We start from the raw sequence: 10597 nt of genomic DNA on the forward strand, positions 1-10597 counted from the left end.
TATTGAATATACTCCAGGCAAGGCCAATGTAATTGCTGATGCATTGAGCAGGAAGGCTTACTGCAACAGTTCGATTCTCAAGCCTTACCAACCCGAGCTTTGTGAAGCTTTCCACAAAATCAAACTGCAAGTTGTCCCTCAAGGTTTCATCGCCAACCTCCAAGTCTCTCCTACTTTGGAAGATCATATTCGCGAGGCTCAACTTCTTGATGCTATGGTGAAGAAGGTGAAGATTGGGATTGCCAAGAGTCAACCTAAGTACAAGTGCTATCGCCTTGATGACAAGGATACTCTATTCTTCGAGGATCGCATTGTTGTGCCTAAAGGTGACCTTCGTAAAGTCATTACGAACGAGGATCACAATTCACTCCTCTCTATCCACCCTGGAAGTACAAAGATGTACCATGACCTCAAGCAGTCGTATTGGTGGACTTGAATGAAGCGCGAGATTTCTCAGTTCGTGAATGAATGTGATGTCTACAGAAGAGTGAAGGTAGAATACCAACGACCAGCTGGTCTCCTCCAACCTCTTGCCATTCCAGAATGGAAGTTTGACCACATTGAGATGGACTTCTTGACTGGATTTCCAAAGTCCAAGCGTGGCAATGATGCTATATTCGTTGTCATCGACAAACTCACTAAAGTGGCTCACTTTCTGCCTATCAAAGAATCCATCACAGCAGCTCAATTGGCAGAGCTTTATACCTCTCGGATTGTCTCTCTGCACGGCATTCCGCAGTTAATTTCTTCAGATCATGGCAGCATCTTCACCTTGAAGTTTTGGGATTCTTTTCAGAAGGCCATGGGCACCAACATCTGTTTCAGCACATCTTTTCATCCCCAAACTTGTGGACAAGTCGAGCGTGTCAATCAGATTCTTGAAGATATGCTCAGGGCTTGCGTTATCTCTTTTGGTATGAAGTGGGAAGATTGTCTTCCATATGCCGAGTTCTCCTACAACAACAGCTTTCAAGCGAGTTCGGGCAAGGCCCCATTTGAAATTCTCTATGGCAGGAAGTGTCGTACTCCTCTTAACTGGTCAGAGAATGGTGAACGTCAACTTCTTGGCAATGACTTGATCACAAAGGCAGAAGAGATGTGCAAAGTCATTCGTGATAACCTCAAAGCAGCACAATCGCGCCAGAAGAGCTACTATGATAGTAAGCATCGTGATTTGGATTTCAAGATCGGAGAGCATGTTTACCTCCGCGTCTCTCCAATGAAAGGTACTCGTCGCTTCGGTATCAAAGGGAAGCTTGCCCCTAGATACGTGGGTCCTTTCAAGATCGTCAGCAAGAGAGGCGATCTTGCCTATCAACTTGAGCTTCCCTCCAACTTTGCAAACGTGCACGACGTGTTTCATGTCTCTCAGCTCCGCAAGTGCTTCAAGACCCTTGACCGCACCGTCAACTTCGAAGACATTGATCTCCAAGAAGACCTGTCCTATCGTGAGCACCCAGTTGCTATTCTTGAAGAAACTGAGCGCAAGACTCGCAACAAGTCAATCAAATTCCTCAAAGTCAAGTGGTCACATCATTCCGACCGTGAAGCTACCTGGGAACATGAGGATCACCTCCGTTCTGAGTACCCGGAGTTTTTCCAGTCCTAGATCTAGGGACGAGATCCTTTCGTAGTGGTGGAGTGTTGTAACACCCCGGATGTAATTTACCTTATCTGTACTCCAACTCTTGCCGTTTCCGGCACTAAGTTATTTTATTCCTCGTTGTCGGGTTTTTATCTCCGTGTGTTGTTGTCTTTGTCATGCATCTCATATCATGTCATCATCTGCATTACATTTGCATACGTGTTCGTCTCATGCATCCGAGCATTTTCCCCGTTGTCTGTTTTGCATTCCGGCGCTCATATGTCACCCGGTGTCCCTTTCTACCTCTTTTCGTGTGTGTGTGTTAAACGTTTTCGGATTGGACCGAGACTTGTCATGCGGCCTTGGTTTACTACCGGTAGACTGCCTGTCAAGTTTCGTACCATTTGGACTTCGTTTGATACTCCAACGGTTAACCGAGGGACCGAAAAGGCCTCGTGTGTGTTGCAGCCCAACACCTCTCCAAACTGTCCCAAAACCCACCTAAACCCCTTTCATCATCTAGAGCGTTCGATCACGATCGCGTGGCCGAAAACCGCACCTCATTTGGAGCTTCCTAGCTCCCTCTACCTCTATAAATAGATCCCCTTCCAAAAATCCCGGGTCTCCTCTCCCCCTAACCCTAGAAACCTCCTCGCGCCGCGCCGGACATGTCCATCCGCGTCGCACGCCTCTCCGCCGCCGCTTGCAGCCACTCATAGGCTACCACGTGGCCTTCCGCCGGCCTCCACCATGCGCGGCCCGCCCGGCCCGTAGCTGGCCCCCGAGGCCCATCCGAATCCATCGCCGCTCGCCTTCGTCCTCCTCCCCTCCGGCTCGCCTCCGCCGCCAGGGGCCATCTCCGCCGCCCCGCTCCCCGCACGCCGGCTGGAGTTCATCGCCGGCCAGCCCCCGCGGCTCCCCGCGCCTCCAGAGCCGCCTCCAAGGGCCGGAGCCGCCGCCCGCCGTCAGATCCGGTCAGGGAGAGGCCGGCTTCGCCTCTCCTTCGCCTCCCCGCCGCCTTGCCGACCTCGCCGGAGTGGCCTCGGATTGCGTGCCCGCGAGGAACCCTAGATCTGAGGGTTGACCTTTTTGCCTGCGTTTCAATATTTTTGCAATCTTCATCATGCCATAACTCTGCATTCGTAGCTCCGATTCTTGCGTGTAGCATATCAAAATGTTCGTCTCGACGAGTACATCATTTCATCTCATTGCATCATTTCCATTTGAGCTCATATTGATGCCCGAAATGCTGTTGGAAGAGGGCTATGTGAGGAATATGTCAGATCTCTTTCAGCAAATGGCATTTTGTCATTTTTGCCATGATTAATGTGTGCATGCTATGATCCTGAACTCTACATATGTTTTGATGAATGCCATGCCATCTTTACAGGGGTGTATGCCATGTATTTTTGTGATATTTGTGGTGACTAGCACAAGCTTGCAAAGTAGCGTAATCGTTAATGGTGATTTCAGGGACTTAGAATTTCACTAAGTCCTTGTCCTAATTTTGTTTTTATGCCATATGTTCATGTTGTTTCCTAGTGATTCGTGCCTCTTTTGAGGATGATAAGTAAGGATGTTTTGTTAATATTGTGGTGATCTATCTATCCATGTCTTTGTTTGAATTTATGGAGCACCCTAGATTGAGTCAATCGAGCTCTACTTTTGCTATAAAATGACCCTGGCAGATTGTTGACATGTTTAGCGATTTTGCCGAGGATGTTGCTATTGATCCGTGCATGCTATGTTGTTGTTATTGCCATGTCTAGATTCTATGCCATGTCTTCTTGATGGGTGTATGCTTAGTTTGTCATGCCATGCTCTGTAGTGAGTGCATCGAGCTTGTAAACATGCCTACTTGTTAACTGTTTTGCATGCTCCAGTTTTTCACTAAGTCTGAATCTGTTTGTGTTTTTGCTATGTTCACATGCTTGCATTTGTATATTCTGATCCCTTTTGGCTCAAGGTCACTAAGGGACTTTTGTTATGTGCTTAGAGTAGCTTCATTCCATGCCTTGCCTTGCCATGATATGTTCCTGTAGCATGTAGTTTTCATGCTCTAAAGTGTGCTTCCTGATGATAAATTCCAGACTTGTGTTAATTTCACTAAGTCTAAAACCTGTCATCATTTGCACTTTTGCCATGCTTGTTTGAACCTGTTAATGAGTGAATTAGCCGTAGCTCAGTGTTCATCTTTTGTCAAGCTTCATGAGAGGATCCCTACCATGTATTTTGTTGTCATGTTTGAGTGCTGTAGCATATTTATCTTGATGCATTTAGTTGGTCACTTGCTGATTATCGCAGACCGGTGCCATATTTGTTTTGCTTGCCATTTCCAAACCGTGCATCCGATTCCGGTGATCTTTATATCGATTTCAACCGAAATCACCTCACCTTTCCAGTGGCACTCTTGGATTTCCAAGTTGAGGCCAGGTTCAATCATTCCTTTGCAAATCTTGCATATGCATCACATACCGCATCCCGCATATCATACCATGTTTGCATCATGTTGCTTGAGCATTGCACGTGGTTGATTGTAATATTTTTGCTTGTTGTTATTGTTTGGGTAGAGCCGGGAGACGAGTTCGTGAACGAGGAGCCCATTGAGTTCGCTTACAAGGATCAAGGCAACCCTGGAAACTTTGCAGGCAAGATGACCATACCCTCGAAATCACTTCTATCTTTACTTGCTAGATGCTCGCTCTTTTGCTATGCCTATGATACGATACCTACCACTTGCTTATCATGCCTCCCAAATTGCCATGTCAAACCTCTAACCCACCATGTCCTAGCAAATCATTGTTTGGCTATGTTACCGCTTCGCTCAGCCCCTCTTATAGCGTTGCTAGTTGCAGGTGAAGTTTGGAGATCGTTCCTTGTTGGAACATTGCTTATTGTTGGGATATCACAATATTATCTTGTTTATCTTAATGCATCTATATACTTGGTAAAGGGTGGAAGGCTCGGCCTTATGCCTGGTGTTTTGTTCCACTCTTGCCGCCCTAGTTTCCGTCATATTGGTGTTATGTTCCCGGATTTTGCGTTCCTTACACGGTTGGGTTATAAGGGAACCCCTTGACAGTTCGCCTTGAATAAAACTCTTCCAGCAATGCCCAACCTTGGTTTTACCATTCTCCACCTAGCCTTTTCCCTTGGGTTTCGCGGACTCAAGGGTAATCTTTATTTTAACACCCCCCGGGCCAGTGCTTCTCTAAGTGTTGGTCCAACTGAGTGATGTCCGGGCTACCAGGGGCAACTCTGGGTTGGCCTACCCGACGTCTGGCTCATCTGAGTGTGCCCTGAGAACGAGATATGTGCAGCTCCTATCGGGATTTGTCGGCACATTCGGGCAGTGTTGCTGGTTTAGTTTTACCATTGTCGAGGATGTCTTGTAACCGGGATGCCGAGTCTGATCGGATTGTCTTGGGAGAAGGAATATCCTTCGTTGACCATGAGAGCTTGTGATGGGCTAAGTTGGGACTCCCCTGCAGGGATTTGAACTTTCGAAAGCCGTGCCCGCAGTTATGGGCAGATGGGAATTTGTTAATGTCCGGTTGTAGATAACCTGAAACTTTACTTAATTAAAATGCACAAACCGCGTGTGTTACCGTGATGGTCTCTTCTCGGTGGAGTCCGGGAAGTGAACACGGTGTTGGAGTAATGCTTGACGTTGGTTGTTCTAGGATCACTTCTTGATCATAGTTGTTCGACCGTGCTTTTGCCTTCTCTTCTCGCTCTCTTTTGCGAATATGTTAGCCACCATATATGCTAGTCGCTTGCTGCAGCTCCACATCATACCTTTACCTTACCTATAAGCTTAAACAGTCTTGATCGCGAGGGTGCGAGATTGCTGAGTCCCCGTGACTCACAGTTTACTTCCAAAACCAGATGCAGGGACCGATGATACCGTTCCAGATGACATGATCGAGCTCAAGTGGGAGTTCGATGAAGACTCTCGCCATTACTATGTGTCTTTCCCAGATGATCAGTAGTGGTGCCAAGTTGGGGCGATCGGGGATTTTGTCGCATTTGGGGGTTGTTCTTTATTTTGGTTCCGTAGTCGGACCCTGAGTGTATTGGACGAATGTAATGACTTATTCATGTATTTGTGTGACATGGCGAGTGTAAGCCAACTATGTACCTTTCCCCCCTTTATTTATTTACATGGGTTGTTGTGAAGATTACCTCACTTGCGACATTGCTTTCAATGCGGTTATGCCTCTAAGTCGTGCTTCGACACGTAGGAGATATAGCCGCATCGAGGGCGTTACAAGTTCATACTTGAACATATAGAACATCACGTTGTGAATAACTGGAATAAACAAGATATACTACGAACAACCAAAGATAGCATTTGAAGCTGGACATATGCTAAGTACAATCAACCAAAAAACTTTAAAAGATGCATATGCTAGCTATAACAACCTTAACAACAAGCAAATATATGCATTCCTATCGGTATGTTTAAAACTGGTATTGATGAAAATGTACTGCACAGTAAATAGTTGCACATATAGAGCATCACATTGTGAACAACCGAAATAAACAAGACATACTGCAAACAACCGAATATAGCAATTAAAACTAGACATATTCTCATTACACTACAAAAGGGACTCGACAAAACAAATCATGGGTCCCCCCCTATGTAGAGGCACGACAAAACAAATCATGGATTTTCTCACTTGTCACAGATGGGCTCGTTCCCATGGGAAGAGCACAGACCCTGGGTGCGCTCCATGTTTGTGATGTCCCAAGACCGGCGCTCCAGATGCCTTCCATGGATTCCGAGATTCGTCGTGTGATTTGTGTGGTTCGTTGCATTCATCTTTGCATCATGTGCATTGCATTATGTCATCATGCACCCCTTTTAAAAACTCAACCAAATAAATTGCATAGATCGTTGATCTATTTAAACCGAGGGAATTCACATGGTGAGTTCTCTTTATAACATATCCTCCCAATATTTAGTGAGCTATATTAAAAATATTCCATTGACTTTGGAATCACCAAAAACACACTTGCAAATATTCCCCATGTCTTTTCTGCTTCAAGTTTTCTCCTCAAACTTCGCACATAAATTCTGTCATCTTTTCCTGAGCTCCACCAAAAATCTTAACATTTTGGGGCACTTCTAAAACCTAGTCCTAGTTCAAACCCATTTGAATGAAATTCAAATGAGTTTGAATTTATATCTTTCGATCATGACACTTCTATTTTTCCTGGATCAAGCACATTTTTGTGAGTCCAAAAAATTATCCGCATGCTCAAATTCGTTCCCTAAACCCCTCTTCCTTTTTCCCTTCTCTCTAATGCTTTCTCTTAAAGTAGAATTAAGAGAGAGAGAGGGGGGGGGCAACTCAGCCACATCCGGTCTAACCCAGCCGGCCACTTGGGCCTCCTACAGCTCAGCAGCCCAACCTGGAACCCAGGCCGGCCCACCAGTGGCCAAGGCCCAGCCAGCCTCTAAGCCCGAAGCCCAGCCGACGCTCCCCCACCAGTTCTAACCCTAACCCCATCTCATGATCCCCTCAGCATCTCTCTCCCTCTCGTCCTCCCCCACCGCCGCAGCTTCACACCTGCGCCTCGTGCCCGATCCCTGGTGCCCCTGTTCCCCGCGCCCGTGGCCCTTGACGTTCGCTGGAGCTGCAGCTCCTCCCCATGCCAGCGCGACCCTGTGCGCCGTCGTCGAACTTCGTCGTCCTTCTGCACATCGTCGCCGACCCCGCTTCACCTCGCTGCGGCTACTGCCCCGCCGGCGAGCATCTGCTCTGCCGCCCCTGCCTCGACCTCCTCTGCAAGGGCAAGCCGCGCCGCCCCGTCGACCCGCCTCGTCCTCGCGTCTCCGGCCTCGTCCCCGACCCCATCTGCCGGATCTGGCCGGATCGAGCCGGCCCACGGCCGCCATCACCACCAGCTTGCTCCGTCGCTCGTCGGACCTGCTTTGTTGCCGTCGCCTTGCTGCCCGCGCCCTTCCTCTGCTGCACTTCCAACGACGGGCCTTGGGATCCTTCTCTCGTGCCGGCCTTCTTGCAGCTCCGACCGGATACGCCCCTTGCACCACCTTGGTCGTGGGTTTGCCGCTGCTCTACTTCTCGAGCTGCGGCTCGAGGCTGTAACCCTGTGGGCGCGACCACCACCTTCTGTTGCATCCCGTGCACACCCTTTTTTTCTTAGTCATGGAGGCCAAGATCACCAACTAATTGTTGGACTCAAGGACCATCAGGACCAAGACCGCCCCGAACCACGACATCTCGCCGGATCGTCAAGACCATCTCGGTTTTCGCAAGTACCACTACGCCCGAAGGAATTGGATGCACCAAGTTCCACGACCGTCGCCAAAACCCGAGACGAAGTACCCCCTATAGTTCGTCGAGACTGGCAAATCACAAAACCATCCTGGATATCGTCAAGTACCACGACGACCCAGTAAGAGTTCGGATTCGTCAAGTTCGACTACCGTGGCGTGAACCACTACTCCCACGACGATGTGTGTATCACTACCATCGACCCTCCAAGACCCCGTGGACGTCAAGTTCCTCGCCGTGACCCCGAACATCTATGGAAACTTGTGCGACTAAGAACGTGAACGACTATCGTCGCCAAGATCGCTTGTACCACTACCATCGCCGAGGACCGATAGTACCACTACTTCCCACAATGACCCGTGAACGACTACTTCCACTACGACCGTCCCGAGAACGTCTACTTCCTCTAAATTGCACCGAACCCGAACCGTCCCGTTTGCACACTTCAAAGGTATAACTGCAGAGACGATGACCCGTGGATGAATGCATGTGTTGTATCAGATGCATGTTTAGATGTTGTATCCGCCCGTGAACGTTAGTTGATCCCTCGTTTGGCACCGTCTTCGACACGTGGGACACCCGGTTGCTGGGATCACCTCACCATCCTTGCATGACATGCTCATGCCCACTACCTTTTTCACCGGTATCTCCGTGGTCTACCGGAATCGATATGTTGCCGTGACATCATTTTTGGATTCGTTGCTGTGACACCCTTGTCCTTTCGCCATGGCGACAAATGCTCTATATCATCCTTCATGTCAACATTTTCAGAAAAAATGCATCAACTTGTTTATGTCATCCGCATCATGATAACAACATTTAAAGTAATTAAAATTGTTGTTTGCATCAAATTGCTAAATGACATGTGGGGATTACCGGAATTGTTGTTTGTTCTTTCCGGCCTCACTTAAACTTGCGTTATTTATGCTACACCTCTTGCAAAGTTTGACAACATTTAATATTGTTGAGTACTTAAATGGGAGAGAACAAAATAATTGTTGTGGTGTTTCGTCAATATGCAACTCGTTGCATATTGAGCTCCACTTAACTTGTAGTATTGTTTGTGCACTTTGCCATGCCATGAATCATTAAACCGGACATGCATCATCCTTGGTTGTGCATCATGCCATGTTTATGCTTGTGTGTTTACTATGTTGCTTGCTTCTTTCCGGTTTGCTTCTCTCGTTAGCTTCGGATTCGTTCCGGAGTTGTGAGGATTCTTTCGACTATGTCCGTTTGTCTTCTTCGTGGACTCGTTCTTCTTCCTTGCGGGATCTCAGGCAAGATGACCATTACCCTCGATATCACTTCTATCTTTGCTTGCTAGTTGTTTGTTCTATCGCTATGCCACGTTACCTACCACTTGTTTATCATGCCTCCCATATTGCCATGTCAAGCCTCTAACCCACCTTCCTAGCAAACCGTTGTTTGGCTATGTTACCGCTTTGCTCAGCCCCTCTTATAGCGTTGTTAGATGCAGGTGAAGTTGAAGATTGCTCCATGTTGGAACATGTTTATGTTGGGATATTACAATGGTGTACGGTGGAACCCTAAGTGGAGATCTTTCACGAATTGGAGGGGGAATCCCCAAGAACAAGATGAACACAAGAGGGAAAACAAGAGGAACACTCAAGAACAAATCCAATCACACATCCACTAAACAATCAAACACACAAGATCCACAAGGTACATGAAAAATCAAAGGGAAATAAGATACATGGTAGAGTTCATCCCAAATCCTATGAAGGAGATGAGGGCTTGATGATCTAGATAGATCCTTCCCTCAAGAGGGGTCTTCATCCACTAGGGATCTTCTCCAATGGAGGCCTTGAACTCCAATGGAGTGTCTTTCTCTCAAGAGGAATCCCACAAGGGAGATACATGAGCTAAGCTCTAGTGTTTAGATCTATTCTTAGCTAAGTCTAAATGGAGGAGATGAAGGAGTATATATAGGTCCAAGGGATGAAGGGGTAAGCAGGGGCGAAATGGGGATTACATGGGCAAAGCCCACAGCAACACACAGGGGGCCCCGTGTGCATGGGGTAAGTGGAGCCCGTGCGCACGGGGTATCCAGAGACCTGACGCAAGGGCCCGTGGATACGGGGGTCCCGTGGGCACGGTACACGCCCGTGTGCACGGGGGCTTCAGGACCGCCAGCCTGGGAGGCCCATGGGCACGGGGTCGGAGGGGCCCGTGCGCACGGGGTTGCCTGGGAGCTGCTGCCTTCTTCTTGGCGCTTCCTTCTCTGCTTCCAGGCTTCCCTCTTGGATGGTGTAGATGTTCTCTTCTTCTTGGACTCCTCCTCGATGAATGTGTAGCTCCGCTCACACCTATGTATGCATACGAGAGAGGGGTCAAGTAGTATACCATCCTCGAGAGGTACAAGTGGACACGTATAAAGGAGATGATTCACCTTTGTATGTATGAAGTAGATATGGCACGTGTCACTTGCCAAATGGACTCTTGACATGGTGATGTCCATAGGATGCTCCGCATCATCCCCTCCCCCTTGGGAAAGATCCAACCTCGGATCGAAATCCAAATCACCATGGGAAAGAGATGATGTTGTCGTGTAGTAGTGGACGATCACCAAGAATTCATCATCTTGTAGTTCCAAATGGTCACTCTCCGATGTCGTACCGTCTTGTAATTCCTTCAAAAGGAGCAAAGATAACAAGCACTTGGAAAAACAAATGTGGTTGGC

This window comes from Triticum urartu, chromosome 1, assembly GCF_003073215.2.
Source record: "Triticum urartu cultivar G1812 chromosome 1, Tu2.1, whole genome shotgun sequence".
Classification (NCBI taxonomy): Eukaryota; Viridiplantae; Streptophyta; class Magnoliopsida; order Poales; family Poaceae; genus Triticum; species Triticum urartu.